Below are 26079 nucleotides of genomic sequence, written 5' to 3' on the forward strand. Positions count from 1 at the left end.
AGCCTCATGGGAGCAAATGTGCTAAGCTGACGCTCTAACGGAATCACCGACATGCTGCAAAATTAAAAAGTATCAGGTGACTTTAGTAAAATACCCAAGTTTCCTGGCCGACTAAAACAACAAGACAAGGACACACGGCATCACTGATGCAAAGCAGCTCTTTGTGCATCTGATGAGCAGTTTTGGTGAAATGTTGCGATGCCTGAAGGAGCGAATGAGACGATAAGAGCCTGTCCCTGTTTAAACATGGCACCTATTTCAGTTTCCTGCTGGATGTGGCTGCTGGCTATTTTGAACAACTATAATTAGACCATTGAGAAATTTGTTTAAACATTTCTGCATAATAACATGATATTTTTATGATATTATCAGTAATTCGTTCTCTCTGTTTGTCTAACACAGACACAATCACACCTTTCCTTAAGATTAGAGCGTCTTTAATAAATAGAAATAGAATAATGGGACTGATAACAGGGCTGTCCCTTTTTAAAGTGACAAATATTCAAACATTCAGCCGAATGTGGGTTCATATTAAAACTAATGAATTCAAAATATACAGTCTACAAGCTGGATGGATGGAACACAAAAATTAGCTGCACCCGACTAAGAATTCTTTCAGTCGAATCAGATTTGGTTGTTCAATACGAAGATTCACTGATTTGTTCCTTTTCATATTGACTATCTAACAGTGCTTTATTGAACTGCCAGATTTATTAACAGGGTTTAGGGGCGACAGCAACATTCACATACTACAATCGACCTGACAACTAGGCTCTGGACAAATCAGAAATGTGAGTCGACACTAGATAGCTAACAAAGGCCAGTGTCTATGTCTCAACCAGGGCCCAGCTGCCTGTATCCGTCAAACATCTTGACAAAGCGAACAAGACAACTTGACACAGTGGAATAATTTCTACCTGGGATCGCGGCGTAAAAGTGAGGAGCACTCACTCTGCAGCTTCTTCTGGGGACTGAAATGAAACTGAAGCTGCTTGACTTGAAGAATCTCCCGACTGATGATTTGAATTTTTGACCTTCTGGGATAAGCCCTACGCACATGTCCTGCTGTAACATCACTTTGTGACCTGCTACAACCCATGAGCTGATATTAAGTGGCGTGATAGATGGACAATCAAGCTAGATCGCCCGAATGGAATTTGACTGGATAGGAATCCAAGTTGGCTTTAGAGCAACAGTACATTTCTGCATAAATAAAGTATGTTGTTTTCCACGGCACAACACAAGGTTCATGTACACACAATCATGCATTGTTGCTACCGTCTCAGAGGAATGTCTTGTGCAGAGGGCGTGGAAGTTACAAGCCAGTTCAGTGAGGTGAGTCTCTGAGTGGAATTAAACAGAGGTTAACAGAGCAGACCATGTAAGCCTACTAAATATGCCACAGCAACCAGCCGCTGAACACGACCCAATGGCTGCAAGGAGGAGAAAGTCAGTCAGAGTCTTCTCGCCTCAGCCGGCAAAGAGCTCTTTTCATGGGCCACCAAGCACGACAGAGCCAGTAAGACACAGGATTTACAACCAGCAGAACTTAACCCTCCCGCAATGAGAAAGGGAAACCCAATTTCTTATTGGGAGTGAGGGAGAAACAAGTGCTAAACCATTGATCTCTAAAAGGTTAAGGGAAGGCTAATCTATCCACAGGCATATCTACAGCGAGGCCTTCAAACAGCTCACTTTACCACAGAGTCAGTGGCCGTGTTCAGACCTGTGACAACAACTCTCCTGAGAGATCCGATCACAAGTTCAGGTCTGAACGCACCAGAGTAATGGAAACGAAATACACATCCGATCACTCAGACCACATTCAGAAGTGGTCTAGGACACATATGGCCATATATCTATTACGCTGTGTGAACACAATTGCGACCTGGACCACATATGAAGGACCGCCTCCTCACATGACGTCCTCTGAGCCACTAGAGTTTCTACACGTTGCTTTGTTTGTAGTCACCGCCTCAATATCAACACTGACCGCAAGATAATGACAAATACTTTTCTCAAATTAGTAAAATGTTTCTACATAGCTGCAGGCATTCATTCAGACCCTCCTAAATCACTCTCTCACGACACAAGGACACAAACACAAAACATTCTTATCACACACACCCTGTAAACTCAGCCCAGGTGTGAACAGACGAACTTAGCGCTGACCGCTTGTGATCGAATCTCTCAGGACGGATGTTAACACCCAGTCTGAGCGGGGTCATCGGCACTGTCGCGGTCCTACCACCTCAGTTACCATACAAACGCTCCACTCAGTAAACAACCTCCCTCGCCACCCCTCTCTGCATGTACACCTATGAAGTCTCCCCTCATTGGGAGGGGGAGGTGTGGCTTTTCCTGTCTTTCTTACTTCCCCCTGCGCCTCCCTCCCTCATATCCCTCTCTCTCTCTCTCATTCCTCAGATCATTTCAAAGGGCCCTAGAGATCAAAGCTGACCCTTCTTTCAAAATGGACAGGAATGGGGGATGTATTTAGTTAATCATTTATTTGAAAATAGAAAAAAGAAAAAGGAAAGACCCCACCCCTCCTCTCCACTCCACTTTCTGTCTCACCGCTTCTTTTCCCCCAGCTATCCCCGTCCACCTCTCAAGGCAGTTTTGAATATGCAGAGAAAATAAGCTGGTCGTCCACTTCAGGCGAAGGATGGATGGTAGAGGCCTGGGGAATATGGAGATCCCATGGGCAGGAACACTTGCCACTGATGGATCAACCCCTCCCGTATCAGACATGAAGTGGTGCCTGAACATCCCCCTCTCTAACACTGTATCTTAAAATCACAGACAGATCCCTCATCGGCTTGATTTAGGTTCTTTGGCGAGATGCTTAAAAAGGTCCACTCGCTGTTTTTACTGCTCAACACAAGAGCAAACAATGACTCCGCCTGATCTGTACATCCCCTATGAGAGATATTACAACTACAGACAATGGAGCCGTGCAAATCAGATATATGGAGTGATTATAATACATAACACAGCTCACATCCTGTGCTAAATCATGATTAGTGCCAAATACATTTTCCAAGTGTGAGGTGAATACTCTGTCTCTGCCTCACACACACACACACACACACACACACGCACACACGCACACACGCAGCTGACTGGCCTGCAGCAGGAGGGGTGACCCTGTGAAAGGGCTTCGTCACACTCCCTACCCAGCAAATGGACTGAGGCCTGAGACAGCTAATGGCATAATGAGCCCACAGCAGCCTGGAGTGACATTTTTGGCCATGAGTGCAGAGAAGGCCTTAGATGGAGGAAATACTTGTACACACACACACACACACACACACACACACACACACACACACACACACACACACACACACACACACACACACACATACACACACAAACATATACACACACAAAAAGGATGATGACAATGTATCCACGATGTCCATCTTTCTGACACTGTCTCTTGTTACTCAGTGATGTGTGTGAGCTCAGTCTGAGCTGCGTGCTGATGACATATCCGGGCATTAACATTCTCCTCCAGATATGTTTTTGAAGTATGTAAAAAAATTATCTTTTTTAATGTTTCCCCCCCCCCCCCCCATAGCGGCACGGTGGTGCAGCAGTTAGGGTTCTGGGTTCAAACCTGCTGACTGGAGTTAGCATGTTCTCCCTGTGTATATGAATCTGTTTTCTTCTGGTATTCTGGCTTCCTCCCTCAGACCAAAGACAAGCAGGTAAGATTAATAAGAGACTCTGAACTGCACATAGGTGTGAGTGTGGCTGGTTTGTCTCTATACGACGGCCCTGGTCCCCCCCCCAAATTAAGTTTTTTATGCACATCTACTGGAAGCACATCTATGATTACATCCTCAATGAGAAATTTTCTAATCTATGAATATGCCTCGCCAACCAGCGCTGCTTGAGATTAAAGAGATTTCTACCTGTTCAAGCCTCAGTCAGACCCAAACGCAGATGAGGAGCCTGTTATGCACCAAAACTGGCAACTGACAGAGGTAAGTATGGTTAGCGTCTTTTAGTTGGTGATGTTGTTTGTGACTGACAGGGACTGAAACAGCGTTAATGGTTGTATTAATGCAGATTTTCACTCTCGCTGCACTTGAGGTACATTCTGCCAGGGCTCCACGTGCATTCTCTTAGAATTAGGAACCCTTCCTACTCCTGACTGGATGAACTAATCCTAACTGAGTTGTCACAGGATAAAAGAGAAGCAATTAAGTCTGTAGACGACTCAATGCTAGATTCTCAATTATGTTACCAAAGTTTTGAAGCAGCTATAATCAGTGAGTCTATGTGACGTTGTGGAAACACTGTGCCAATATAGTGATGAACCTGCAGAGAGAAATTTGCAGCTCCCCTCGGCTTTACAGCTTTCCTTGTTCAGCTCTGCAACTTTACTGTTTTACTTCGCTCTCGCTGCTCTCAAAGCACCGTTTTCTGCTGCGGCAAGCAAGCTGCTGTTTTCAGCAAAAAAAACCAAAAAACACTGTGCACTACCTCCTCAGCACCAAACAGCAGACAGACACAGTTAGCGACTCGCTGGTGGGAACTGCCGAGCATTTAGCAGTAAAAGAGCCACACCTTTCCCTCAGGAGTTGATAGAGACTGAAAACAGGTGAAAACTTTAGAAGGGAATATTTACTGCACTGCTGCCAGTTCAATGAGTCTGAGACACGCCATCAAAAGAATCCACATTTAACATGTGAAAAGTTACGTATTACAGATTTAATGTTGACGTATAATCACAGAGGCTGGTTTCTGCCCTTCTTCATATCCACGTCCATGAGATTTAGATCGGCAGCACGTATCCTCTCAACTTTACGAGGCTGTTGCAGTGAGTGTGAACGCAGCCAAAAACAAAAGCTGAAAGGTTTGACAACTTCGCTACACGTCAGGCTTAATGCATCATCTAAGACTTGTGTTTGAGTTATAAATGAGAGGGGAGATCCTATCGTCTACAGCACAGGTCTCAGGGCCCCCGCAGCCTGTCAAAACAGAGCTGCCATGATGTGGGCTAAAGGTTCCTCTTTCCTTCCCTTTTTCACTCCCTGACCTAGATGTGTATGTGTGCATGCTCTGCTGTGGATACGAGCTGCATGTGTGCGGATGAGCGCTGGGTGGTCCTGCCTGATTCATCATCGGAGATGGTGGATGCGATGCCAACACCTTCCGCCTGATTCACCTGGGATGCTACTACACCTTTGCAAAGCTTTTGGTCGTTCTGTTCCCGAAGTCGAGGCGGGGACTGGAAACCACACAGGGAAGAGAGAGGGGGGGAGAGAGAGAGAGAGAGAGAGAGAGAGAGAGAGAGAGGGAGAGAGAGAGGGAGAGAGAGCAAACTCAACACAAAGGGACAATAGGAAAGAGCCAAGATGAGCCGTGGAGTCTAGTCGGTCAGGCAGAAGTGGGCCAAGCTTCTGTTGCACTCAGGAGATGACACACATACAGGCGAGTCCAACTGACTGGAGATGAGCCTTGCAGTCTCTTCCTTTATCTCTCTCTCTCCTCCACTCACACACACACACACACCTACAGAGTCCCCTGGGTGCTGTTTTTTTTTTTTTTTTCTTCAGTGCTGCATGCTGATGTGGTGAAATATACAGTGAATGTGAAGCTGACTAAACAAGAAGAAGTCAGCTAAATTTCAGCAGGATGAGAGGAGGTGGGGCGTGAGGGTGAATGTACACGTCCTCACCTGACAAGACCAACGTGACTTTTGTTCCACCTCAAGTTCGAAGCGATGAAGCGAACAGCGTGTGTGCAGCTGCCGCCCTGTGCTGGAATTAACTTGTGAATTTCCATTATCTGTTCTTGATTACTCGTTTAGTCTATAAACTGTTATAACATTTTGAAAACTCTTTCTTGTGACTTCACAGAGCCCAGAATGAGATATTCAAATACCTTTTTTACTTCTTATCAAGAGTCTAAGACTCAAAAGGTATTGCCACTTGGTAGAGTTCATACCTCCGCCAGGGCCCAACAGTCGCCCTTTTAATTTAAATACACAAGATCCACATTTTTTTTATTGGATCTGCATCAACTTGCACACACTCAGACAGATACTCGTCTTCTTGGAGAAAACAATGAAAACGTTGACAATAGCAATGCTAAATAAAGTTTAAAAAAAAAAAAAAAAATCCTGGCTCCGCCCTCTTAACCAGAACCACACCAAAATACGTCCTGTTGTTTTTGCGTAATCCTGCCAACTAACTAACAAACACAGTTGAAAATATAACCTCCTTGGTGGAGGTATTGGAATATTTTAGGAGCTGGACCCACCATGTTTGGGATTTCTGCTTAATAAATGAGAATTAACACAAACAATTAACCAACTTACTGATAATTAATTTGTGTCAATGCACTAATCATTTTACTAATTCAGCACTAATAGCAATTGGAAAGGAATTACTCAGAAGTCATTTACGTCCTAGTATAATTCAGGTAAATCGAATATAAAATGCAGGTGTGATTGTTTCTCTTGCTGCCACTGTACCTCTCTGTGAGATTGGAGAGGATGAGAGGTATCGTGGTCACGGGAGCCAGAGGACAACGGCCGCCTCTTAGGCACAGGTTAATGAGGCTGCCGGATCTGGGGCCTCCTCAGGTTAATTACAGAGCAGACAGTTGTTTATTGTGTTACCATGAAGCAGCTGTCTCCAACACACTGCTCATATCATCCACTGTATCTAAGCCCAGGCTCAAAACCTTTGACTGCAGATTTCATCTGTGCGTTTCGGTCCTCCGGTCGACTGCGATGCGCTGACGGCTGCTATCTCTACAGGTCGTCTCGTCTCACTCCGATAAACAGAATGCCAATTTGGCCCGGGCCTCACTAACAGATCCTTTTGTATTTGTCCTTATCGTTACAGGAGGCCACCACGCTGACCTTTATGAACAGAGCCTCGCATTTATACCAACAAAAAAAAACTATCCCATTGAAACTATCCCAGTAAACTGCAGAGAATAAACTTAAAGCCTGCAAAAAAGTAACCTGAAGAAGGATTCATTGTGGGATGAATTGGGAAGTTGAAGTGGAATGAATCACTTCGCATGTCCCCATGACAGTGACAGTTTCATAAGTGTCTCTCAGGTCATTAATAACTAAAAGTGAGTGAAATAACAATGAATGGAAGCATAATAATTGGCTGCATTGGCTTTTTGTATTATCCACTAACTCATCAAATCTGTTCAATGTACAATGAGTGTAAGCTTGAGCAAGAACCTGGTAAACAAGGCAGCGTGGCCGCGTTCCCAGCAGTCGTACAAAGAGTCAATCAGACGCTCCCCTCTCTCTGACCAATCCCCGGGGATCAACTCCTGGGTGGTACAGCTACAGGGATTGGGCCATTCGGGCTTCGCCGGCGCCCGGTTCCAGGCCCTGATTGAGCTGACTGATCATATTTCACAACGGGGCCAACGTAGCCAGCAGAGCAGAACAAGGCCGAGCTGGTGGCCCGGGGCCCGGAGGCCCAGTGTAGAGACCAAAGCACAGCGCTGTGGGCGGCTGAAAGAACAAGGAGGGACGTCACTGCACATAAAACCTCTTCCAGGCACAGGAGGTAGCTTTAAGTATCTGTTAAAGTGACGGCTGTCAGGGTCTCGAACGTACGACTCAGTAATGACTCTTGATCAAAACACGATATGACTGGCGTGAGACATTTTGCGTCGGGGGTGCAAAAAGAGGGGGAAAAGCCTCTTGTCCTTTTCACCTCAGTGGAAGAACTGTTGTAAAATTCATAATGTAAGAAGTTTGCATGAAGGAAAATTACACATTAAGGGACAAACAGAGAAGGTCTGATTATTCATGTGGGTTTTTTTAAGGTTTTTATCCTTTTTGCCCTGCACTGTCAGAGTGAAACACATTTTTATAAATGTGCTCATAAGAAGGTGGAATGAGATTCCTGTTAATATCTCTCTGACTTAATATTTAACCTTGAGCTCACTGTATCTTTCATTTAATGAGATGGCATTTAGTTTAGACTTAATCAAAATACCATTGCAAAAGCCGCAGTGAGTCTTGTATTAAAATGAACATAAAATGTATATTTCGTGATTAAATGCATATTTGGGTTGCAGACAATAACTCTCACAAAGAAAAAAGCAAACAGATGATTGGATGGACTCACACACACACACACACACACACACACACACACACACACACACACACACACACACACACACACACACACACACACACACACACACACACACCAACACAACTCATCATAAAATAGTTTTCCCTCTTTCCAAATCTGACCAGACTATAATAAACAGGGGGCTCTTCCTGCTGAGGAGTCACACTAGTTACAAACTTTCACCGCTTTATTAAACAATTTTTTCATGTTTCACTTTCCCATAAGCGCTGACAAAATGAATTCACCCAGCTTTTAAGAGCTGAAGTGATTTTTTTTGTTTTGTCCTTCCACCAGCAAACAGCACACCCGTCTCCCGGAGGCTGACAAACTCGGTTACCTTGAGAAAGCACAGAGAGAGATTTCACACTATGGGAAGAAGACAATTTTCTATCAGAGACAAACAGATAAGTGTCCTCAGCTGGATGTTAGGATTCTGGCTGGTTTGTTTACCTCGGAAAATATTCTCACGCGCTGAACTTCAAATGAACCAGATCTAATGCAGACACATCTGCAGCGAGCTTAGGGGAAAAAAAAAACTAAAAGACACTGCGGGCTCAAAAATAATGGATGCCAATCATCCCTGCTAGGGCAGTTTGGTGTACAGCATATAATGGACTAACAGAAATTATAGAAATTCATATACTTAACACCATGATACAATGTACTTAAAGTTAAAAAAAATCTCCCGAGAAAACCATTTATTCTTGTACGTGTAACTAGGGCATGAAGACAACATTTTGTAAACATAAGCCCAATTAAAACTTGTTTTTCCAATTAATTCTTATTCCCCAGAGAAGCCATATAAACATTCAGAAATTCACACAATATACAGTAGATTTTTATTAGCATTGTTTCTTCAAATCCAACACGATAAACTGGGAATGCGTCTGTGTACTTCTAGACAGGTGGTAATAAAGTCTGAGGTGTTGGGTGACCTCAGCAGCCGCCATCTGTCTCACTCCATAAAGAATACCAAAAAAAGGACGGTACATGATTCAGGCTGCAGCGGAAAACAAGAAGTGAGGATATAAGATAACACAAGTGCTCGGTCTTAAATCTTCCACGTCATCGTGTTGTGCATACGTGTAAATGGCAGAAGGACCACAAACTCCACAGCAATACTCAAACAACACACAAAATTCTGGGTTAAGCGGCACAAGGCACAAGCAATGAGCGTATAGACATGACATGAACGGCACTGAACACAGAACTACAGCGTGCTTTAGGTATTCTAGTCATCTTCTTTTTCCAGATACATCTTGAAGCACTTCTGCCCCATAACCCACTTCTCCTCTATCCATCCATATGCTCAGTATATTCCAAAAAACTCATATTTTCCACAAATTACGGCTGAATATGTTTTGAAAGCTCACAAACCAACGTTAACAGGAAGAACTTTTGAATGACATATTTTACACTTCAATCATTTCTAATCATCATTTGCTTAAGCTGCTTTCAGACATGCAGCGAAGTCCAGACATTTTCCAGAAACTATTGCTCCGAAACATTTTCCAGAACCTTTTTCTGCCAGCCCCCCTACTTAGATGTTTGGGAAAATGCCCGACTAAACCCATGTGAGAATACAGCAGGAAAATTCACAGCAAGAGAGTGGAAAGACAACAAGATTCTTGGGTTTTCTGCGATCAGGGTCAATGGCTTATAAACAAAAACCGGGCATGTCCTGCCTCCTGAATGTTCCGGACATATTCCTGTTGTTGAGAACGCGTCTGGCCCAGATAATCTCCTGCTGCGTTCTTCACATATGAAAGACAAACTCTGGGAAATGTCTGGACCCAATGTTCTGATCATTTTCCAGAGTTCCTTGACTGAATACAGCTTTAGAAACAAGCTGATGCTTATTCCAAAACAAATGATTGGTCTCCCGAGTTATCCAAGATTGTTCAGACGGTAGGAGGGAGATATCTGCTCCACAACATTTTAACTAATGAACAAGAAACAACTGCTGAACAGCCAGTCATGATTTTGGCCTTGAAGATTAATACATAAAAAGCTCATTCGGATTTGTATGGACTTAAATGTACAACATCCAGCCTCAGTGGGAACAGTGGGAGACGTTCTCTCTGTAACAGGATGCAATGAGCCATAATGGTGGAACCGCCACTCTCCGTAGGAAGACACACATTTCTTTCTCCCCTCAGCCTCACCTCCGAGTGATACACACACACACACACACACACACACACACACTCCACTCTGCATCGCTTTTCATATTTTACACAAGCAAACTACAGGAATCATTACCCAACATGAGCTCATCATTAACACATTCATAATTCAGTGTAATGGATTATGTAATTGCTCCATTAATCAGGGGAGCCACCCCGGCATACTCTCCTATGCATTTGTTTAATTATGGGAAATGCCTCTGTTAAAATAGATGCGCTGTTTGCAGTAGCAGAGTTTAAACGTCTCCATTTGGCCCAGTGGGGACTGTGAAGTTTAGAGGCAGCCTGGCATTGTGTAGCCCCGGGTCCTCGTGGCTCTTCAATAAAATGTGTCATGGCAGTGGAAGGAAGAAACGAAAAAAGTAGGCAAAAGGGCAAATACCTTTCAGGAAAGCGGTTGTCAAGCTCAGTGTTCGCTTAAGTCGCGCAATGTATTGACATTTGCTGCCAGCGTCTGCGTGATGAATATTCCAGTAACATATTAGACTGGATGTGTCTGAAGAGGATTTAAGACACAGAGATACGGAGGTACTTGTCATCTGATTCTAACAACTGGCATGACTTGTGAGAACTTAATCCAACACTGTCATCAGCTATTTGTCAGGGAAAAAGAGATGGAGGGCTCCACACCTCCTCCTCCTCGACTATTGTTGGAACCTCAGACTGAGAGTCTGTCTGCAGTCTTTCTGCAGTTTGAGTGACATTTGACTATCATCACCGAGGGACACTGTGTATTTTGGTCTTCTCATCTTTGTCAAAAAGGTCAGTGACAGCCTGAGCCCCTCGTTTCAGTCCTAAGTATATTGAGTGCTGACAGGAAATACCAGCCTTCGTTAATTAAAAACAAAAAACTGTTGTTCCGTGAGAGAAATCAGTCTGAATATATTGCAGCACGCGTCAGTCATTTTTCTGCTTTCCTGCTCCCCGCTCACCAAATGCCAGTAAGAATGTATACGTTGGCAAATAAAAGAGATTAGGTCAGTCGCTATTGGTGGGTTGCTGAAACAGGCCAACTTCAAAACAAACTTTCATCATCACACATAACAGTAAACTACTGATATGCAAATTCTGTGGTTGACCCTCGCGGTCCACCATCGCTATATCTCGACACAAGAGGCGTAATCAGGTGTCACGGTCGCTTTATGCAGTTTTTTGTCTCTTTCCTCAGAGGGACAAGAAACTGCAGGGATATATATGAGGTCTCGATGGGAACCAGATATTCCAAGATTCAACATTTGGTTGTACCATACCACAAATGCTAACTTGCAAATACAAATTTAATCAATTGAAATCTTATTAATGAATCTTTCCATCAATAAGGACTGGCCCCCACGGCAAACCTCTTGATCCATAGGAAAAACTGAGTCCTGCTGTTCTAAGGCCGATTGAAAAGTGCATTGGTCGTTTTTTTTTTCTCTCTCAGTTTTGCAGCCATTTGCAGATGGACCAAAAAGCGAATATTGGACTCTGGTTCAGCAGAAACCACAAATCCAAATAGGACCCAGAGTGATTGGCCCCTTCAGTCACTACCTACACAAAACAAACAACTAAATGGTTTGTGGTTACTGTCAAGATGCTGGCAGAGCTTCACAAGGCTTAAAGCCTGCTGCCAATAGCGCAGGCTGAGCCAAACAGAAAGACGGGGAGAGACACGCACAGAATAAAAGATGGCAAGAAATGTTTTTCCATTGTGAGGAATGCACATGTAATGCTCGAAAAAAGAAAAAAAAAAAGAGAAGAGCTTACGTATTCACCTCGTTGAAGTGACATTTAAATAAGCAGGAGCCATTTTCTCCCACAATCCCTCCATCCCTCCCATTTCTCCCGTTGCCTCTGTGCCACTGTAATTTGAAGCTGTCACAAACAAATCCTTCCTCACACACCTTTCCAAATGTCAGGTTTTCGTCAGGCTGAGGATGGCAGTCTCCAAAAATCAGGCCCTTGGAAACTTCTGTCAGGCAAACACAGAGTTGTTCCGAGATCAGATGCAGGATTTATGGGCGTTCGCCATCCGCTCCTCGCACAGTTTGATGGAGTAGGGGGGAGGACTCACTGAGCTACTGATGTAACAGACTCACTCGAACTGCTCAGCATTCACACATGGGTTTGTTTTTTACCTCCGCCAAGGAGGTTGTGTTTTCACCCCGTCTGTTTGCTTGTCAGCAGAATTACGCAAAAACTACTGAATAGATTCCCATGAAACTTGGTGGAAGGATGGGACATGGGCCAATAAATAACCAATTCATTGTTGGCATAGATCTGCAAGTTTTCATCTCTTTCTTTAACATCTTTTTCCCAGGGAATAATTAATGGATCTTATACAGTATATTCAGGGAACTGACACTTTTGTCTGAGTGTAGATGGACTGATGGGAATAGGCAGTGGTATGGGTGCCATTCTAGTTTTTACAGGTCTGGTAAAGACAGTGATATCCATAACTGGCTGATCCCTTATCTCCTCTACCCAAAGAAAACTGCCTGAACATGCTGTGCCTTCAGTAAAACCTGTTCTGCCATCATTTGACTCCTAAACCTGCAGGAATTGGTCTGATGTTGATCAATGCATTCATTATTATTATTAATGGTGTACGACTCACCATGACAGCTTCCCCCGGCAAATAGATCCACCACAACACTATACCATAGATTTCTACACGTTACCCTAACAATTGATACAATAATTATAATTGTACACAAGCACACTTACGAAAGGTTAAATTTGGTACCTTGTTGTACCATATTCTTATTACATGAGGGAAGCTGTGCACAAAGCCTGGCTTAGGTCAGCGGCAACAATTCAGTGACGATGCATTTTAAGATTTAACATAATTTTAATAACCTCTGGCACGGAGAAAGTTAACGAGAAACTGTTAGCGGAGTGTGCAATCTCAAGAGTCATTTTACTGCCCAGCCAGTGCGGGAATGAGATGAGGGAGAGCAAGAGGAGCTAATCAGCTCTTACTCTTCAGTGGCATTTCATGCACTGTCTGCTACTAGTTCAGTGTGCGCCGAGCGTCAATAAGTCAACACGCCGCTGTGGCGCGAGTGGATCCACACTCCTCAGCCATGACAACAGGGACACGTTCTGTCTCGCGAGTGCAAAATTAAATTATTTTTTGGAGATGAAGTGTTTGAGGGATAAAATGAGTCTGAGATTAACGCAGCGAGAGTAGAGACAAGAAAAATCTGACCTCTACGACAAGGCCAGGTGTGAACTGAGCTGCGGAAATCTGTATTCGTTAAGACACAGCTCATGAGTGCCGTCCGCTCGCTGCACCTTGCATAAGATGCTTTGCAAATAGATGTGGTGGGTGGGTGCAGGGAGGAAGAGAGTTTAGAGGGGAGGAGAAAAAAGCTTCTCTTCTGTCTTTTTTTCGTTTTTTGAAGAAGTTCGAGCTGCCATCCTCTAATCTGTGCCATCGCAGCTGCACATTGTGTGTCAGCGTGTCCAGAAGGCCAGACTGGTTTGGGGCTTTTTTTAGTCCCCCCCCCCCCCCCTTCTTTTCTCTTCTTCGTTGCCTTGCATCAGGCACAGGATCTGAGGCTTTAATATGGCTGCCAGTGAGGCAACAGCCATTTAATAACAATGCAATAGTTCCTCACAGCGGTAGTCCAGTGTCGCTCGTACACCCCGCAGTGTGCAGATGGTACATTGTGGTTTCCAAAAAACATTCTCCTTTCTCTCTCTCTCCCTCTCCTTTCTCCCCCAGCACACACTCTGCCCTTCTCCTCAGCAATACTTCACTCTCCTCTTGGTAGAAACAACACACAATTGCTCGACAGCCCATGTGGTCTTCTTTCGTAACAGGTCAGCTGAAGTGCCCCTCCCAGAGGTGGTCCGGGGTGTTTGTGTGTTTGTGTGCGAGTGTGGTTGGCGGTAAGCCTCTCGCATGTGCCTCACAGCCTCCTGCAGTGGGGGACATCTGGAGGAGGAGTAACCGTGTACACACAGAAATGAAGAAGAGTTCAGGCCTGATAATATCGCCCTCCAAGGACATAACTGGCTTTCATTAACATACAAATGGGGGATATGGCGGTGGAGATTTATTCAAATCAACATGGCTAATGTTTCCATAAGCCAGTCACCTTGCCAAGTTACCCGAAAACTCATTCTCTCCGTCAATGGCCCTTCCCCCCCCGACTCGCCGCCGAGAGCAATTAGGGCACATTTTGATGAAAATGACCGGTAATTCAGTGTAAGGAAAAAGCTTCAGAACAACCATTTCACAAGGTAGATGTTCATTATGCGCCAGCAGGGAAGAGGCTCCTCTTAATAGAGTGCCAGCCATAAACATCCCTCATCATCACCGGGCCCGCCATTTGATCTCACCTCTGGGGTTTCTGCGCCGGGCATCTTCATTCATTTCTTCTGTGTTTCACTGAGTGTTTACTCAGTAATGGACTCTGCCCGGAGAGTTGTTAAGGGGGAACAAAGTGAAAGTGCCCGACACTCTGTTGTGGCGGTGATTAACGAGCAAATTAGAAAACAACTCCAGGTCACCTTCTTTAACATTGTGATGGATGATCTAATGCTGGAATCTGATAGCTTTTGTTTTCGGTGAGCTAGAACCTGGAACGCAACAGTGCATTTCCCCCAAAACTCTGCAATCAATAAACACTGTTGTGTAAATAACTATATAGTAGGAAACTGAGATGCTGTATGTTTTTGATAATAGGCATCTCACTGACGGGTGTGCATGCGACTGCATCCACCACTGTCTGCAAAGCCTTAGTTAGCACTGCCCTAGTTCAACTGTGTATGTGCCATCCCTCCTGTCATAGGCAGTTTACAAGACTGGGAACGAGGTTTGCCATCTGTCCCACCTCGACGGGGTGCACAGAGGGACGTTTTGCACAGCTTTGGCATGCCTGACTTCCCCTAATGCTGCACAAATGTTTAGGGACATTACATAAGCAACGAGACCTTCACTCGGGTGGAGGGGCGATGGAGGTTTTGTACGTGTAGAAGAGGAGAGAAAGCAACTAAAAAAAAAAGAAGATCAGAGAGAGTGAGAGAGCAGGCCTGGTCATTTTCATTCTCAGACAATAGCACTAAAGGCCTATTGGTGTTGCTGTAGCGTACAGGTAGAGGATACAATACCAAGAAGTCAAGTCAGACAGCCTTTAAATCCAAAGATGGCATGTGGAGAATTTTCACACCTGCAGGGTTGTATAACTCTGTATTCTTGGTAATTTTGCTCTACATATAAGGCTAGATCCACACCAATACCTTTTAGTTTTTAAAATACATCACTTAAACTATAATTACACCATCACTTTTACTGTTACAACCATTGGAGACCTTTGGAAAGGCTGCTCGCCCCCATTTAGTTTGAAAACGCTGCTCTATCTCGTCGTCATTCCAAGAAAAGAAATCCTTGGTCTTACATGTTGCCGTTGCTGCTCCTCGTTAGTAGTATTTTTGCAACTAAACCACCGAAGTAGCGGTGTAGAGGAGAACATCGGCTTCCTGTAGATTAGTGCGATTAGTGTAAATTCAGCCTAAATTCCTGGAGGTAAACCACAAACTGTAAGGTACCTGGTAAGTGAGCTTGCTTTAATAAAGGATATTGTTGCAATGCATTGTCGTAAAAGCATAGGACCACATTTTTTTGCCAAACATTCCTACTTGCGACAACATTGAAACTTCTTTAACCTTTGGAAATGCAACACAGTGATATCACTTAAATTAAAGATTGAGCCTTGTGGTGTTTCACAGTTGCTGTACTGAATAAGCTTGAAAAGTTGGCCAAAGTGGGAATTCAGTGAGAGGAGTATCAGACCTAACAGGGAGGCACATAGCAGTAAGTACAGCACAGCCAAAGGAAAAAACATGTGCACAACAAATGTCCTGGGAGAGGTTTTAAAATACTGAGACATGTTGCAGTGGACACCTGGAACCACATTTGTATGCATTTCTCTCCTTGCTCCTCTCGCAGGGAAACTAGATGAGATTTCACTGGAGTATTAAAGCAGCCACCGTGAAACAGACAGGGCATGTAAATAAAGAAAAAAAACGGGAGGAGGTAAATTCATCCCCTACATTTTACTCACTGCTTTGACAACGGTAATATATACTGTTAAAGTGGAATGCTAATTTACAAGCACGCAAACGTTTGCTTACATTTACTCGACCAACAACCCAACCGTGAACGGACCAGTGAAGCCGACGCAGTGTGGGAATCCTCACACATGACACAGCCCACAGTGGCCAAACTCATACACTGCAGAGGAACAGTACCAACTTTAGGGGCGCTTTTTAGATTTTCTGAAAAGGTGTAACACAACATCTCCTCTATACCTGGCGACTGTATTTTCTCCACCTCAGACAGTCCATTTTGTATTTGATAATTTTAGCAAAATAAAAAAATGTTACCTCTACGTGTGAGCTGTGTGCAAAGTTAGATTTTTATAAATATATTACATGTCAATCAATTATTTACAGATATAAGCCTGCTGTCACTGAACACTGGAAACGACACAATGTTGTCAACCCTGGTTCAGTGATGGATGCTTCTGAGACCCGGGTGTAATTCCTGTCTGCACTTGGTTGTGCATTCCTCAATATCTTTGCAAATTTCAAAAAGTAAAAAAAAACTAAAACAAGGGGGAGTCGTGTCTTTGCTCCTCCTGCACAGCGGGTGCTGTTATCCTGAGGGTGAGGGGTAGGGGAGGGGGTTGCATGAGCCTTATAAGCCTCCTCCCTCCCTGTCAGGTGAAAAGACACGGCCGTCACATGGCTCGCACATAGCAGAAACAACAGTGGCAGTATGAGGGAAGTGGCCGTACCAAATCGGAGACAAAAGGGGGGAAAGGGGAAATTACTTGGATGTGATTAGCTACGGTTAAAGTCACAAGACCATATAGTAATGTTGAGAAATAAAAACATTTTCACCCACGTCATTGTGTTGTGTCACCTCGCCTGAGAGGAAACCCCTATATAGCAAATCAGCTGAATTTACATAGATCTTTTAACTGAGAAGGTCAGACTGAGAAGACTTTTTGGCTGCTGGAATTTACTGTGAGCAGCGTGGCTGAACTTTATCAAAGGTTCATGCGCCACATGATGTTCTCAAATTCCATCCTCGGATATTACAAACCCATAGAAATCCATGCAACTTTCTGGATTTTGTGGGTAACCTATAAAATCAAATCTTAAAAGGATTTGTACATTGTTGATAATTTCAGTATATATCTGAGCTGCGTGTTCCATTGGTACCAATGTTGTGGCATATGAGGAGTGAGATTTGCTGAAAATGATGATCTAAAAATCATAGCAGGCACAGTGGTGAATAAACACTGCCACCGGTGATACCACCCCCTCCACGAAAAAGCCTACAACCCACCTACTTACTCCCTGTGCTGACCTCAATCACAGATTTTATCACTTCCTCGTATTACACACACCGTCGGGTTCCCCCGTGTGCTCGTTCAAATGTGTCTATGTTAATGGTGCCGTATGAGATGTGCACACATTGCATGGAATTTGCCAGAAATCGAGACAAGGCAACAGCTTCATTAACCGGGCTGATATACAGATTCGCGGGGATAAGCTGCAGATACTGTGTGATAAAGTGTGGAGTGCGGCCGGCTTCTTAGGCAGCGAGGGATCTCTCTGCTGCTACAGCGGTGGTCCTTCTCCCTCCTCGGTAGCCTGCAATTAATGGTGCACGGTGATTTTCCTGGAACCCCCCCTCCCCGATGTGCGTTTGCATGTATTCATGTATTCATGTATGTCCCTGTTTTTCGTGTATGCCGGGATGTATGAGAGAAAGCTAATTTTCTCAACCGCGCACCACAAGGATAACCACTGAATTTGTATTCAGTAATGAGGCAGGGTCCGGGAATGATGGGGAATATGTAAGCATGCATCATCTCCCATAATTCCATTTAGCAGGCCTGTAAACACTTATACATGCAGGTGGTAGTTACGGTAGCAAACCCCCCCCCACCCCCTGCCCTCATCAGGCTCACACATCTCCAAAGAAACCAAGGGCAGGAGAGGAGGAGATATTGCAAATCACATTATGGGACATGAAATTAATCCACCCTCCCCAAACATTTGGCCTTCACACAGTTTAACCTTGAAACTGCCTTTTACTGCCTCGCATGAGGACTTCATAAAACCCCCTCCACCACATCCAAAAGAACGAGTCTGACATTACAACAATGGCTCTGCCGAGGCAATTATTCAAAAGGATCCTTCACCGTGCCGATGATACGTTGTAATTTCATTTCACTTATGTCTGTTTCATAATGTAATACACAATTGAGCAGGGGCACTTTACGTCCCAAAAGACCACTTCCTCTTTAAGATAATAAAGGCCTTTTGTGCTCGCCTTTGAGAAATCCTTGGTGGATTATGAGAGTGTGTATTCAGGAGCACATCAATTAATATGCATTAAATGAAAGAGTATTAAGTTGTAAGAAAAATAATTAATAACTCAAATTGCTGTGCCGCTGCTCTGCCCGACGACATCACTCCTTCATGCTAACGGGGCCGTCTGACATCGCCCGCAGGGGCCGAAGTACAAGCCTTACGTGACCTTTCACGCGGCTGAAAGACGTCGCACTACATTACATGGTCACCGCGCTCTCGAGAGTGGTACGACCCAAACACACAGAGTGACTATTACATCCAATCCTGTAACAGCAGAAAACTTCCCATCTGCGAGCCAACACTGAAACCACAGAGAGGTTCTGCTCCACTAGTTTCAGTCAGAGTAAAATACATCTGTTTGTGTTGGGGAATACTGTAGATCTCTTATGCCGGTCCTATCTCTGGATCTTGTCCCTTTGTACGGTGCAGAGAATAGCAACTGGCGCGGGGTTCCACTTTTTCCCCCCTGTTACCATGAAAAAGACATCCGCAGCTCCAATTATCCTTTACCCCCGTGCAGCTCCACAAAACACAATCGCTGCCACTGTCGATGAAATTATAGCGATGGTGGAGTAAGCGATGACAGGGGGGAAACTCTAACTGCGCCCCCACCACCACACACACACACACACACACACACACACACACACACAGACGCTCACACAGATGCACACTCACTCCATGAGCTGAAAAACAAAGACGCAGAATGCCTCCGGAGAAAAACAGAGAAGCAAAGAAATGGGAATGACAAGCAAAATGTTTCTTTTGAGATATCTCTCCAATATACCATCTCTAAAGGTTAGAGGAGTTTTGAAGCGGTGAGAGAGGAGCTCCGGCTGACTGATGACGCCTGTGGTTGCTGTGAGTAGCGGAAGATACTGAGCCGTTTCCACCGCGAAGCTGTTTTCAACTTATTTCGCTTTGACCAAGAGCGATTTCACAGCCAGAATTACCGTCTTGATCAGTTTACAGCGCTACCGCTCCCGTGTTTTTTCTTTTTCAAAAAATATCACTGTGGCTTTCAGCTAAATCAATCTTGCCTTTGGTTGGAGATAATGAGCGTGTTCGCCAGGCTTCAAATGAACACCGTTGCTCCGGGGCTCCTTAGCTCAACACAGTCACATCACGCAGATACTTTTGAGGAAGGCAGAAAAAGAGAAGTCTCAGCCTTCAGAGACCAATTAAAAACACATATTCAAATTGACCTAAAAGAAGCGCAGTGAGGAATTCATTTACAGTGCTGCCCCGTCCCCGCAGCTCCGCTCGCTGTCAGGTTCATCCCAATTGTTTTCAACTCTGACAAACAAACAATCTCAACAGAGTGCGGGGAAGAAAAAAAAAAAGAGTCAGTCTCATCTCTACAGGATCAAAGACTTTATAGAGAGGTAGTGAGCACACAGAGATATACTAATTTTCACACAACATGCGCTTGCTTTCATTCAAAGGATGCTGAGGCAGGATTTACCAGCTCCGTAGCCCTGTATGCATACATTAGTTGATGCTTATTAAAGACCGTGTTGAATATTAGATCCTTATCTCTGCCACAAGAAAAGACTTGCTACAAAGAAAGGAACCGCACGGAAGATGGAGATATTTGCTTTCTCTATTGACTTCATAATGCTGTAAATATTGGAATTAAATGGTATAACCATGATGTGTAAAATAAACATGCGTTACATTATTGTAACATTATTAAAATGCTGCGCGACACCTTCTGCTTCTTCAGATAGAATTAATTAGGGCTGCAACTTCTTATTAGTTTATTATCTATTAAATGGCCAAATGTTTTACAATTATACAATTTTAAATGTTTTAAAAACAGCTAATTTAAGAGGTCGGAACGAGCAAACAGTTGGCAGTTGTGGTTGATAAATATGTATTTGATCAAGGAGAATGGCGAATACCTCCGCCAAGACTGAACAAGTTTGTTCTTATTAGTTATCGTACAAATATAAAAGAAAAAAGGACGTGGTCTGATAACGATGTCTTAATCTGCATCCGCGCCAAAATTTGATGTGTTTGGTGGAAACCATTAGTAGTTTTTCCATAATCCTGCTAACAAATAATCCAACACTCAGAGAGCGCATAGCTCCGCCAAGGCTAACAACCTCTACCAACAAGTTAATGAAAGTCAAAGTAATATTCCTGGATCCTCCCGCTCCTCCAGATCGACTCGAAAATGTATAACACCTACACAAAATTTCACTGTTTAAGAAAGTGAAAAAAAATATCCTGGATCTGCCCTCCGAAGCAGATCCACACCAAAATTTGAAGACTTCTACAATTGATTCATTTTCATCCGTTCAACTAATTTGAGCAGTTACACTTGTTGAGGGGACAAGAAAAAGAAAAAGAGAGGAAAAAGTCCAGGTAGCTCTCCAACACAGCACCAGTAAGAATTTCTTCCATGACATATTTGGTACCACAGCCCAGCAGGTATAAGCAGCGACTGAAACATTCCCCGTCTCTCTTCCCCAGCACTTCCAGGGAAGCTGCTCCCATAAATCCCTCCTAATGGTCACTGGCGAAAGGGTGAACTTTTTAACACAGAACTTAGCGGCCACTGTTATTCACCCTTAGAGTGAGCGTCTCGGGATGATGGATGGTAATAAATATTGCACGGGGCTAACAGAGGTCCCCTCAGAGACATTCAATTGCCTTGAGTGATAGGGTGCTGCTCGGCAACACGGGAGAGGATGGCAGAGGGCAGGCTCTTCACGGGGTCGGCTAACTGAGTCTGTTCAATTTCCTCCCTGGAAACACAACAGTGCCCATTCTAAATTATAACACCGCCTCGCAATTGGGGGAAGGTAAGCGGGGAAAAATGGAAGGGGGAGAAAAATGGTGCCATCTTAACTTATGTATGGCAAGTTTGTTGATTATGAATGAAGTCTTGACTGTCTGGAGGAAGAGAAAAAAATCCACCGTGGACCAGTAGTGATTGTGAACGTACCTGGCATGTGAGGAAACAGAACAGCGCTCAGTGTTATGGCCACTTTCCTGCCGCGCTTGTGACCGGAGCAGTTTTAATGGAGCTTTCCGACAAGGGAGCTCTGTTGTGCCAAGCTGCCCAGCATCTTAAACGCTTCCTTAACAATGGCCAACAACACATCTGTAGCAGTGGCCTTATATTCCTGCAGGCACACACACACACCCACCCACACACACACACACACACACACCAGCCTCATTAATACAGACACATGATCGCCCATAAGACAGACAAAGAGCTGCTTTACCGAGGTCATCACCTGTTCAGCTCTCAGGCATCAAATAAATCATCTTGTTGTTAACTTTGCTAGATTGTGACTGACTTGTATAAAAAAAATGTATAAGAAAAAAAATCAAGGTTAAAAATTCTCATCAATTCAAACAACATCACTTTCTTAATCGGTTTTACCATGAGTACAGAAATGATCTTAGTTAACGAGAAAAAAATAAATTAAGAAAACTCTAGTTCTTCATTAATCCAACATGTGTCCTGTTGTCATGTTTTCTCAGTAATCAGTAAATTAATTAGCCCAATAATGTGTAAGAATACTTTAGTGTGTGTAATTAACAAGTTAACACGAGGCAATTAGCAGCTCATTCATACAGTGTCAGCACACGGCGGCGACTGTAAACATACGATGATGCACTTTCCTGACTCATTTCTTAAGTTTACACAATCTGCGGTGGCGCTAAAGCCTCATCGTTAAAAAAAATTTTAATCAGCTCTGTGACTATAACCAAGAGTCAAATTCTGAAAAGTGTAAAATAGAGGTAGAGAACATGAAATGAACCCATTTCTTTGGCCTGGCTTTGTACGTTTTATAGACATTATTTTATTCCATCTATGGGGGATTTCACACCTTCCTTGTTTGGTCCTAACATTCAGACTTTTCAGTTTAATCCAAATCAAGAAAACAGGTGTGAAAGTGGCCTAAAACAGATGTCAGGACCAACTGACCAGAATTTTTACAAACCAAAAGAAGGTGGTCTCTTTCCGCATCAAACTGAACCATGGTTGGGTTTGTTTGCAGAGTGAAAACAATAGTTTGGACCAACTGCAGGAAGTTTAAACAATAGAAGAAGAAAAAGAAGCTGAAGTGTTTTTTGAAGGGTTGCTTGTAGTCTTTGCCTCCAACGATATGTTTGAAAGACAGAACGTTTGTAAAAGCATAACGGTATCACAGTGGGAAAAAAAATTTACAAAGTGAACTGGTTCATTCATGTTCTCCATTGAAACGGAGAGACTACTTTTTTCTATGCACTTTATTCAAAAAAAGTTAGTAACTGGATTGACAACGTGCCAACGTCAGACGCACGCCCGTCTACAATCTAATCAATGCCAAGTAGGAGACACATCCTACGTAGGGGCTGACGACAGGATGTACATGTGTCATGCAGAAGTCTTTACTCCGCCCCCTTAACTGCAATGTGAAACCAAAGCAATGCATGAAATGTAAACAATATAACAAACATGAGCCTTGGTTCGGACCTTGGTCTGGACTTTCACGTGTGAAAACGTTTTAAATTGTATCTGAGTTTATTGATTCGATTTCTTGCACTTTTAAAAAAATGTAATGATGTGCAGCTTTTTCAAATCTATTTTATAAAATTAATTGTCAGCATTTTTGTTGGGTTTCATTCTTGGCTCATCAGTCAATAACCTGTATAAAAGGTGCTACACAAATAAAGTTTGTTTGAATGATTGAAGCATGACTCCAAAAAACTGTCTGTTATTTCCCTTCTGGGGTTTTTTAAAGTGACACCCTGGAGCTTTCGTGGGGGGGGGTTCACGGTGGGGGCATCCCAAGAAAACACAAGGAAAGAGCAGTAGGGTCAGTTTCACTTGCATGTCACTCACTTGAGAACAAGAGGCCTCAGGGGGATGAGCGTTTATGTTGACAAGCTCCTAACTCTGTAGCACTGTGCCGGATTCGAGCACCTGCAGAGATCCTTTTAACTCCACACTCCTTCCAGGTGGGGACGAATGGGATCGGGAAAAAAGTTTTTCGTAGCCTCTGGTGTTCTACAATGAAAAAATGGTGCTGGATGCAAAAAGGTCAGTGAGACTGTGATGCAGCTTGGACAGCAGATGTGCTACAATGTGATGACTTGTCCTGTGATCATTTCTTTTTTTTTTGAAAGATGCATGGCTGGAGATTACACATGATGACATCTTTCACAACATTGTTCCGACTCGGGTCAAGTGGGAATATTGGAGGATTTATGCACAAATGGCCTCTCATACACACATACAGTATGCACAAACAAAAAATAATAATAGCAATGCACTTCCTATTTTTCTTTGAACCAACACACTCTCAGCGAACGGGGATCTCTCGATGCGTGAAAGAACAATGCCAAGTCCTAGCAGAATACCCTTGTGAGGTAAAGGTGAGGGCAGCGCTGGAGGAGGGGGGGGGGGACACGGGCTATTTACTATCCGTGCCAAACATTTGACACTTAGTACCAGGTTTTTATCTTACGTGGACCGAGATAACGCCCCCCCCCCCCACCCTCCGTCCTCGCACCCCCCCCCCCGACCGTTCCCCCTCTCCCATCTTCATGGCGCAGTAAGGTGGACACACACATGGTCAAGGCGAGCTCGCGTATGCGGACCCGGGGAACCGAAGGGAACAGCAGCTCGTCACGGTCAAAAGCTGAACTAAAAACGTGCTCAGTAATGCGGCTCCTACCTGGATGATTGGAGGGTCTGGTCGTCAAGTTGGGAAAAAAAGCCCCGACTTCTTTTACGCGCACGTCGGCGGCAGCATCATCCGCTCCGGGGCAGAGCCTGTGGAAGATTTGGGGAGTAGACTCTGATTCCACCTTGTTAATCCTCCGTGCGCCGCGAACACGTCTCCTCCTCCTCCTCCTCCTCCTTCTTTTCCTGCTTTTCTTTCTTTTTATTCTGCAAAGAAACGACCGAGTGGTAACCCACCAGGGCACAGAGGCTACAATGTGTTCATGCGCGTCCTTGTTTACGCAAATTACGACCGAGGCGAGCGTAAACGCCGAGTAGGTGTCTGTCCAACTGTTTCGCTGCTTTATTTTTTTTCCCTCCCTCTCTCTCTCTCTCTCTCTCTTTTTCTCCCCCCCCTGTCTTTGGCTGTAGTCACACTGAGTCTAACTCTCTTCCCCCCCCCCCTCTTCTTTATCAAGGCGGGGTCTTGGGTCGTTTAAACCAATGACATAAACCAAGAAGAAGAAGAATCACGCCCCTCCTCCTCCTCCTCCACTTCTCCAACACACACACACACACACACACACACACACACACACCTTCTGTTCACATGCTTAGTAAAATATTATGTGATCAAATGGGAAATCTTTGTTTTAGTCATTTTAGCATTATTTATCAGAGGAAATCTTCTGAAAGAACAAATTCACCCAGATCACGCAATATTTTTCAGACTTAACCTCATTCCATGTGCCAATAAGCTTTAATAATAGTAATCCGTCTTTACGCTATAGCAACAGAAGTGATTGGACTTTTCATTTTTTTTCCGTTCACAACATTGAAGGATGTCAGAAAAGAAAATAACCCCGTCTTCCCGGGAAATGTTCCCAAATCTCCCCTCTTACGCTGCATAATCCTCAAATCTTATTGTGAATGGGAAACTTTTTGCCTTTTTAATCAAAGCCCCGCTCGCAATGTTGACGGTTAGGTCTGTGGATTACTTAAAGCGTGTGAGACATTGTTTCCTGAAAGACGTGTTGCTGCGATAGCACCACAACGTCTAAGAAACCTCTTCTTTACACTCTTTTCATGGACATACAGTACATTTCAGGCCCAAGTATAAAATATAAGGGTTGAAATTCCAACCAATCCAGTTGACAAAAGCTCACATTCCTGCCGCACGCAAATAGTAGAAGCACTTTATTTCACTCACCCTCCGTGAGCAGGTGTTTTAAACCTGGAATACCTGGAAAACTGAGGGATTGAGAGAGAGATATGGATAAACAAGCACTTTAATTGTCCTACATGGAATAATGTACATGTCAGCAGTGCTCATGTGAATCTATAATTCATGGTACAGCTATAACGGTATACTCAGATGTCACACAGGTCTATACAAGCCTGTGATATCTGTGCTTTGTTCAACATTAATAATGGTTCTTGTTTGAAATGATAACATCAGGATGAAAGCCCATAAAATAGCACAGGCACGTGAGAGTGTCTTGTAGAAGGTTGAATTTATTTACGCTGTACACAGAGAATTCCTCACAGACCAATTGTAAGAGTCACGATTACCTGATATTGATTATGTTAGGAGTTTCTTTGATTTCTCCACAGTGATTCATCTTCAAGGAATGCTGTGGTTACTGTAAGGGCAGACTGTTAAATTCAGTAACACCAAAGTTAGTGCACTTAGATTAGAATTTCT

General features: G+C 43.9%; 1 protein-coding gene across 3 annotated transcripts in view; it reads right to left on the minus strand.

Annotated features, from left to right (window-relative positions):
• Positions 1–24819, minus strand: part of LOC117752581 (C-terminal-binding protein 2) — a 97720-nt gene extending 72901 nt beyond the window's left edge. The window contains exon 1 of one of the 3 annotated variants that reach the window (XM_034570044.1): positions 24388–24819. The gene's annotated coding sequence lies outside the window, so the exon portion shown is untranslated. The remainder of the gene's footprint in view (positions 1–24387) is intronic. The other 2 variants (XM_034570047.1, XM_034570039.1) reach the window with 2 other exon arrangements.
• Positions 24820–26079: the final 1260 nt, after the last annotated feature.

The sequence above is a fragment of the Hippoglossus hippoglossus genome, chromosome 19 (genome assembly GCF_009819705.1).
Source record: "Hippoglossus hippoglossus isolate fHipHip1 chromosome 19, fHipHip1.pri, whole genome shotgun sequence".
Lineage (NCBI taxonomy): Eukaryota > Metazoa > Chordata > Actinopteri > Pleuronectiformes > Pleuronectidae > Hippoglossus > Hippoglossus hippoglossus.